Source organism: Geotrypetes seraphini, chromosome 12, assembly GCF_902459505.1.
Source record: "Geotrypetes seraphini chromosome 12, aGeoSer1.1, whole genome shotgun sequence".
Classification (NCBI taxonomy): Eukaryota; Metazoa; Chordata; class Amphibia; order Gymnophiona; family Dermophiidae; genus Geotrypetes; species Geotrypetes seraphini.
The window spans coordinates 119149859-119158494 of NC_047095.1; the positions used below are offsets into that span (position 1 = coordinate 119149859).

The 8636-nt window shown below is 46.2% G+C and overlaps 1 protein-coding gene across 5 annotated transcripts in view; it reads right to left on the reverse strand.

Annotated features, from left to right (window-relative positions):
* BAG6 (BAG cochaperone 6) overlaps nucleotides 1–6211 on the reverse strand; it is a 49016-nt gene extending 42805 nt beyond the window's left edge. For 4 of the 5 annotated variants that reach the window (XM_033916221.1, XM_033916217.1, XM_033916222.1 and 1 more), the window contains exon 1: nucleotides 6076–6210. The gene's annotated coding sequence lies outside the window, so the exon portion shown is untranslated. Of the gene's footprint in view, nucleotides 1–6075 lie in introns of all 5 variants that reach the window. The other variant, XM_033916220.1, reaches the window with a different exon arrangement.
* Nucleotides 6212–8636: the final 2425 nt, after the last annotated feature.

The following is an 8636-nucleotide window of genomic DNA, read 5'->3' on the forward strand; positions in this document are numbered from 1 at the left end:
ACCATTTGATCCCATTTAGCTTTAAAATCAGGCACACTGCTGGCCTCAATCACCTGTATCGGCCTCAATCACCTGTATCGGCCTCAATCACCTGTATCTTTCAGAGAGTGAGCACAACTAGTGTCTGCATATGCTTGCTTGTATTTAATATTGTAAACCGCTTAATACCTACCTCTCCGAGCCGCTATCCACAATACATGCTCCACCCCATCTCTGATCCACCATATACCCGTTGGTGCCGCCGCCGATTCGCTTACCTCCATGCACCCCCCAGAGCCGCTGACCTCCATACACTCGGGGATTGTGCTGCTGCTGATCCGCTGTATGTTGAACCAGGCTGGACCTTGAGCATCTGCACATGCTCAAGGCCTGCTGACTCCTATCTTCACTGAGAATCTCGGAGGGGACAAGAGCTGGCAGACCTTGAGCATGCGCAGATGCTCATTGCTCCACCCAATTCAACATACAGCGGATCGGCCGCGGCAGAACCTAAGGGTGTAAGGAAGTTAGTGGCTCTGGGGGGGTGCATGGAGGTCAGTGAATCTGCAACAGCAGCAGCACCACCAACGAGTATTTGGAGGTCAGTGACTCAGGGTGTGGGGGCAAGTATTTTGGATAGTGGCACCTGCCTGCCCATCCTACCATAGGCAGGATAGTAACCAGTGGCTTACTGGGGGGGGGGGGGGGTTTCGCCCTGGTTGTTCCGTCGACTGGCGCCAACGTCTAGAACCTCTTCCAGGCAGTAGCAGCAATTTTCACTGCTCTTGGCACTGGGCCTTCCTCTCTGCTGGGTCCTGCCTTTGCAGAAACTGGATGTAGAAGGGATCCAGCAGAGAGGAAGGCCAGATGCAACAAGAGCAGCGAACTGTGAAGGTTGTGCTGCAGATTGGAGGGTGACAAAGAAAGAGAGAGAGGAGAGGGAGAGAAATGCTGCACCCGATTGGGGGGAGAGAGGGAGGGAAAAGGAAGACCAGGGAAGGGAAAGGAAACAAAATATGCCAGATCATGGGGAAAGAAAGGATGGAGGGAAGGGAAGGAGATTGCAAGCCATGGAGGGGAAGGAAGAGATGCCATGGCATGGGGGGAAGGGAAGGAGACAGAGATGACACATAAGGGAGGGAAAGGAAAGAGGAAACACCAAAGCAGGGAGGGAGAGATGGAAGGGAAGGAGAAGAGAAAGATCGCAGGGCATGGAGGGAAGAAGACAGATACTAAACCATCTGGAAGGAAGGGAAGGACGGAAAGGACATGCCAGAGCATGGAAAAAGAGGAAAGAGATCCCAGGGCAGGGAGAAGGGAAGCAGTTGCCAGACCATGGGGTGAGTTGGGGTAGGAAGGAAAGGAGAAGGGCATGGGGGAGCATGTGGAGACAAAGAAAAATGGAAGGAACAGAGAAAGAGAGCATACCAGAGCATGGGGGAGGGAGTGGAGACAAAGAAAAATGGAAGGAACAGAGAAAGAGAGCAGACGCTGGATGGCATGGGGAATGAAGAGAAGATGAGGAAAGCAGAAACCAGAGCTTACAAAAGGTAGAGAAAATATTTTTTTATTGCTTATACCGGTAAATAGAAAATGGAAATAAGGTAATCTTTTTATTGAACTAATTTTAATACATTTTTTACTAACTTTTGGAAATCAAAACCCCCTTCCTCAGGGGTTTTGTACTAATAAAAATATTTAATGTTAAAAAAAAGATTGTGTTAAAACTTATGACAAGGATGTCTGGTCTTTGTAGACTGCCTCACCAGGATCACCCAAGTTTCTAATCTCGGTTTATATGCAAATCAACCTTTTTCCTCCTTTTTGGAAGGAGAAAGGGTCACATACGATAAAACCATATTTCGATTTCGCATCATTCAGACCATTAGTACAATCATTAATCCTAAGCTCGCTGGACTACTGCAACATCATTTACCTAGGATCCTACAAAAAAAATTACCAAAAGATTGAGAACAATCCAAAACACAGCCATATGACTGATTTTCGACCTGAAAAAAATCGGACCACATCACTCCATATTTCCAAAAACTATACTGGCTACTAGCAAAAGCCAGAATAATTTTCAAATTCGGTTGCCTAGACTTCAAAACACTATTCGGTATTGCACCCATCTACCTTCTGAAACACTTTGTCCTCCAAAACAAACTCCGCCTCTCATGCTATTATTCGCCTTTCTAAATCCCAAAGGATGACAAGTCAAAAAATTCCTCAACAAGACGCTTTCCTTCCAAGCAGATATCTGGAACAATACTCTAACACCCTCTTCTACGAAACCACACTAGCGGTTTTTAGCTCAGAGCCGCGCTGAATGGCCTGCGCCGCTCCCGACGCTCAATGAGTTCCTATGAGCATCAGGCGCAGCGCGGGCCATTCAGCACAGCTCTCTGCGCTAAAACTGCTAGCGCAGTTTAATAGAAGAGGGGGGTAAGTGACTTACTCCTTAACTTATCGTCATACCAATCATTCAGAAGATCACTGAAAACCCATTTATTTGACAAATTCGTTTAAACTTCCTCAAACTATTTCCTCTACAACTACTTACATGCTCCTGCCTTCTGATATATAGAATTATGTTACACGCCTGTTTGTTTTCTCCTACTTCATGCTCTTATGTAACTTCGCTGCATTCCTGCAGCCTCTCTTGTTGTATACTGTCTTGAACTGAAAGGTATGACGGGATATAAATAAAGCTATTATTATTATCTTGGTTTACAATCAGATCGGTTTATAGTCGAGTATATACGGTACATAAAAAATTAGGTAGTCATGGTTGTTAGATCATTTAAAATTTAGGGAGGGTGAGATTAGTAAGAAGAACTGATCTTATGCAGTTATGTATCCATAATACAAAAGTGATCTATATTAATTTAAAATGTTATATAATGCCTTCCAAACTAAAAGTCATGTACATTACACTTAGAATACAATATATATATATATATATATATATTTTAATAATTAAAACTTTTATTGAAAAAATGCACACAAGAAGAATACAGCAAGAAGAAAAATCCAACAATCCAACAAGGAAATGGAATTTCAGCATGGTTCATGTCCCCCTAGAACAAGCACAAAGAGGCCAATCCAAAGGAAATCAGCATACCAGGAGAGATATAAGCCTACAATAACAGTACCATAACTAAGTAGCCCCCTCCCCCCGGTGACAGATCCCGAATCCACAATTCCAAGATAGACAGAAGAGCTCAAGTAGCATGCGTCAGAGGGGCCAACCCATAAGCTCTCCCAAAGACACTCCCAAGCCCAGAAAGTCCAATCCCCTCACCAAGCCAACCAAAAGAATTAAGTGAGCAAGAGAAAATTTTGCCAGATGTGGGCATAATAACCATGATGGCAGCCATGATACATGAGCTGCCACTGGTGCACCTTCCGTTCCTCCAACTGCCAAGAGGGGGGCACTGGCCGATTCCACTTAAGAGGCCAAAACCAAGCGGGCTGCCGTGAGCGCCAAAGTACAAAAGGAGGATTCCCCCTGCTCCAAGTCCAGATCATGCCAAAACAGCAAGGCATGCGCCAATCAGCCGGTACCCTCCGTCTCAGAATAGGAGAAATTTGACTAAAGACCCTGGTCCAGAACACACTATTAATAAAAATCTATCTGGATTCAGACTTTTACAACACACCAAAACTTAGAAGATGGCAACCTTGGACATATGGGATGCTTTTGACATGGTTAATCACAAAATCCTATTTGACCAATTACAGAGTTTTGGATTGTCTGGCAGAGTGTTGGAGTGGTTTAAGTCTGGTTTGTTTGGGGGGGGGGGGGTTAATGATCACTCTTCTCAAATTAGACCTGGGCAAGACGTCTCTTCTTGGATCCCTCTGGAATCTAGAGTTTCCACAGGGATGAGGCCTGTCAACTGTTCTTTTCAATTTATACATGACACCAGTTTGAAAGCTTTGGACCAGTTTAGGGTTAAGTATAAGATCTTTGTTGATGATCTGCAATTTTTCATTCCCGTCATTACTACCACTGATCTCAGTCTATTGCCTTAATTTGAAGTTGGCTTGCAATAAACTTGTTTCAACTGAATGTTGCTAAAGTCAGATGGTGTTTTAATCCAAAATTAATAACTAACCAATCAACATTCCTCTTGGTGGTTGTGATGGACCTATCTTGTCAGAAATTCACTACTGTAATGAGAAATGTACTACATGTTTTTAAACCTGTTCATCGCTTCGTATTATGATTAAGCGATCCCTCAAATTCTATTAGAACTTGAAACTTGAACTTATCTCTGAAGAGCCATGCTAAAAAACATGTTATTAAAACTGTTTTCTTTACATTACCATAGCTTCAGAGTCAAAGACTCGTTATCTCCAACTAATTCTCGGACGATGCTCCAGAGTTTCGTGCTACCGCATTTTCATTATTGCACTGCTTTATTGATTGGTTTGCCAGCTTCTGATTTGAAATCTCTCCGAGTGGCACAAAACTCTGTCGCAGTTCCTTCTAATTACTCAAACCCCCAAGCCACGATCGTATCTCTGTGGCACTGGCCACTCTCTCCACTGGTTGATAGAAAGATTCATTTCAAGATTGTAACTCTAGTTTCTAAGGTTAAAAAAAAAAAAAAAAATGAGGTACCTTTGATTTTATCTACCACTTTGAAAATATATAAGCCTGGGCTTTAAGAACTGCTGACAAATTTATTTTGGAGATTTCTAATCTATATTTCAGGATATGGGCCCCACTGTATGGAATTCATTGCCCGATGACCTATGGGGTAGGGGATATACGCATCCTCTCTCTTTCCCCCTCTCCCTGGAACTGTTAGGTGGGAGGGTAAACACAGCCTCTCTCTTTCCCTTTTACCTGTAAATACACCATCTCTTTCCCCTTTTTTTCTGGAAGGGGGAGTTTATACGCACCATCTTTTTGCCTGGAAAGGCTGGGGAAGTGTTGGGATATAAATAAAGCTGTTATTATTGAACACAATGTCTCTTTCCCCTTTCCCTGGAAGGGATGGGGGAGGATAAACGCACCCTCTCTCCTTTTCCCTAGAAGAGATTGGGGAGGGGGGGAGGTAGTTAAACACAACCTCTGTTTTCCCTTTACCTGGAAGGGCCCGAGGGGGGGAGGGGAGGGATTAAACGCACCTTGTGTTTCTCCTATCCCTCTATGGCAGGGGTAGGGAACTCCGGTCCTGGAGAGCCGTATTCCAGTGGGGTTTTCAGGATTTCCCCAATGAATCTGCATTGAAAGCAGTGCATGCAAATAGATCTCATGCATATTCATTGGGGGAAATCCTGAAAACCCGACTGGAATACGGCTCTCGAGGACCGGAGTTCCCTACCCCTGATATAGGCTCTTTGGCCCTCCACAAATCATAATCACCCCAACACAACCCTTCTCAGAATAATCCAAATAACTGGACCAGGGGTAGGGAACTCTGGTCCTGGAGAGCCGTATTCCAGTGGGGTTTTCAGGATTTCCCCAATGAATCTGCATTGAAAGCAGTGCATGCAAATAGATCTCATGCATATTCATTGGGGGAAATCCCGAAAACCCGACTGGAATACGGCTCTCGAGGACCGGAGTTCCCTACCCCTAATATAGGCTCTTTGGCCCTCCACAAATCATAATCACCCCAACACAACCCTTCTCAGAATAATCCAAATAACTGGACCAGGGGTAGGGAACTCCGGTCCTCGAGAGCCGTATTCCAGTGGGGTTTTCAGGATTTCCCCAATGAATCTGCATTGAAAGCAGTGCATGCAAATAGATCTCATGCATATTCATTGGGGGAAATCCCGAAAACCCGACTGGAATACGGCTCTCGGGACCGGAGTTCCCTATCCCTGCTCTAGGGTTGGGGGGGGAGTTAAATGCACCATGTTTTTCCCCATTCCCTGGAAGAGATATTTGGGGGGGGGGGTTAGACACAGTCTCTTTCCCTGGAGGGCCCAAGTGGGGGAACCCAGCCTCCCTCCTCGCCCTCCGCCCGCTCGTGACGCGGCTCCGCCTTTCGCCGGCGAGTGAAACCCAGGCCGGTGCCGCATTGGGGGGGGGAGAGGCGGACTCCCCCCGCCCCCGCCCCGCCCCGCCCCTACCTCTCACACGGGTCCTTCGAGTCGCCGGCGCTTCCTGGCGGAGTCCCGCGGTAGGCCCCGGAGCTCTCCCTCGGCTCCGTCTAGCCCCGCCGGAAACAGGAAGTGGCGTCCGAGAGGCGGGGCGCCGCCAGGGAAAGGAAGTGGCGTCGGAGGGGAGGGGCTTCGGGCCGGACGCGGAAGTGGGGGAAGGCGTATCTCTAACCACTGCACCATTCTAGCGATCAAAATGAGCCAAGTCTAGGACAATCCAGCCATTGTGACATCACCGATGAGGTTGGCTCTTATTGGTGGAATGAGGCATTATGACGTCACAATAGCAGCTCTAGTTCTCAGAGGCTGAAACTCTTCGGTTTTCCAGACGGTTCTCCCAGGGGAGCTCAGAACGGTTTTCCTGTCTTTCTAATGTACCTGGGCCGACGAGTTTCGGCCTCTGAGAACTAGAGCTGCTATTGTGACGTCATAATGCCTCATTCCACCAATAAGAGCCAACCTCATCGGTGATGTCACAATGGCTTGATTGTCCTAGACTTGGCTCATTTTGATCTCTAGAATGGTGCAGTGGTTAGAGATACAGCCTCAGCCCCCTGAAGATGTGGGTTTACACCCATGCTGCTTCTTGTCACTTAATTCCTCCATTACCCCAGGTACATTAGATAGACTGTGAGCCTGCCGGGACAGACAGGTTAGGAGATAGATTGTGAGCCCACCAGGACCGATAGGGAAAAATGATTAAGTGCCTGCACAAAGGCTGTAAACTGGAAGAACAGTATAGAAAACTGAATGAATAGATAAATATGGAGGGGAGCAGGAGTTGGATGAGATGTAGAAAAAGAGGGATTGAAGGAGAGAGAGAGATGCAGGACAGGAGCTGATGGAGAGGGAGTGATGCTGTTCTGGAATGGGATTGGGAAAGATGCTGGCCAGGAGTTGGTGCTGAGGGAGAAATATAGGAAGGGGGGGATTGAAGGGGAGAGAGAGAGATGCAGGACAAAGGAGCTGATGGAGAGATCCAGGACAGTGGGGGGACAGAGAGAGATGCTGGACAGGAGGTGGGGCTGAAGGAGAGGGTGACAGGGCATATGATGTAGGATGAAGAGCAGTGGAAGGTTTAGAGATAACTGTAGAGGTAGGCAATAAAATTAGTCAGGGACCGCTGACCAGGCAATATGCCTGATGGGCCGCCGCGTGAGCGGACCGCTGGGCTGGATGGACCTCTGGTCTGCCCCGGCGGAGGCGACTACTTATGTACTTATGTACTTATGAAGGGATTGAAAGACAGATGCACAAGAGAAGCTGAGGGAGAGATGCCCACCAAGAGCTTTTACACTCTGAATGGTCAACACCTCCGTATTCCTCCCATCCATACAACTCATTATGAGCTTACCAGATTTAGAGACTGGTTTTAGTGGGGGTTTTTGCATCTCACCATCCTTCTGGAATTCACTCCCTAATATACTGTAGTTCACCTTGAATCAACATATTTGAAATTCAGAACCCTATTGAAGACAAGTGTTTTCTATTCCGCTAGATGCCTCAGGGGTTGTGAGGGTCTACTAGTGGTGTAGTCTTCATTGTGGGGAGGGGGGTTCTTTTTTCTTTCCTTTTAAATTAAGTTCCTATCTAATTTTATGTTTTTATTGTAATTCATGAACTGTCCTGTTATTGCCCACGGAAAGGTGGTATATTAAATAAAACTAAACCATCAAATCAGATGCTGGACAGAGGGGGCACCGAGAGAGATGCTGAACAAGAGTTGGGGCTGAGGAAGAGGGTAAAATCCTGGACAAAGGGGTTGACGTGCTAATCTGACTGGTACTGGCACCATAGCCGATGACGGTGTCTGACCCGTGATACAACACGAAATTGTCTTGTGCTAGTTAAGAACGAATGCTGGCTTTTACAAAGCCACGATTGAAGACTTCTGCTGCAGGCCAGCGAGGCAAATGCTCTGACACACGTAGAATTCATATGAGCATCGGAGCATTTACCTTGCCAGTCCGCAGCAGAAACCTCCACTGCGGCTTTGTAAACAGAGCCTTAAATGGTGTTCTTTAAGCTGAAATATCATTCAAACTCTTCGGTGACGGAGCTAGATTTGATCTAGATGTGTGATGAATTATCAAAATGTCATCAGTATAAAAAATAAGTACTGAGACCAGACGATTGGATTTTGGTTGCAAGGGGCCTCAAATAAATATTGAAAAGAATGGAGCCCCGAGGTACTCCACACGATACGGAGTATATCTCCGACTGATTATTCAAACGGGCCACTTTAAATGTGCAGTTTTGGAGAAATGAAGTAAACCAGTGAATGACCGATCCCGATAGACCAAACTGGTCTGGGTTTTCCTGGGCACACTCATAAAATGACCCAGACAGATAGGGTTGGAGGGTACAATGAGCAATCTTTTATTCTTTATTTCCAGACCTGAGCCTGTTCCCTGTTTTGGGAATCTAAGGATGATAAGATCAATAGCCAAAGTCCTGGATCCTGCTGCATTAAATATACTCAGTCGGTCATTCATTATCATATCCAAACTAGACTATTGCAATTCTCCTTA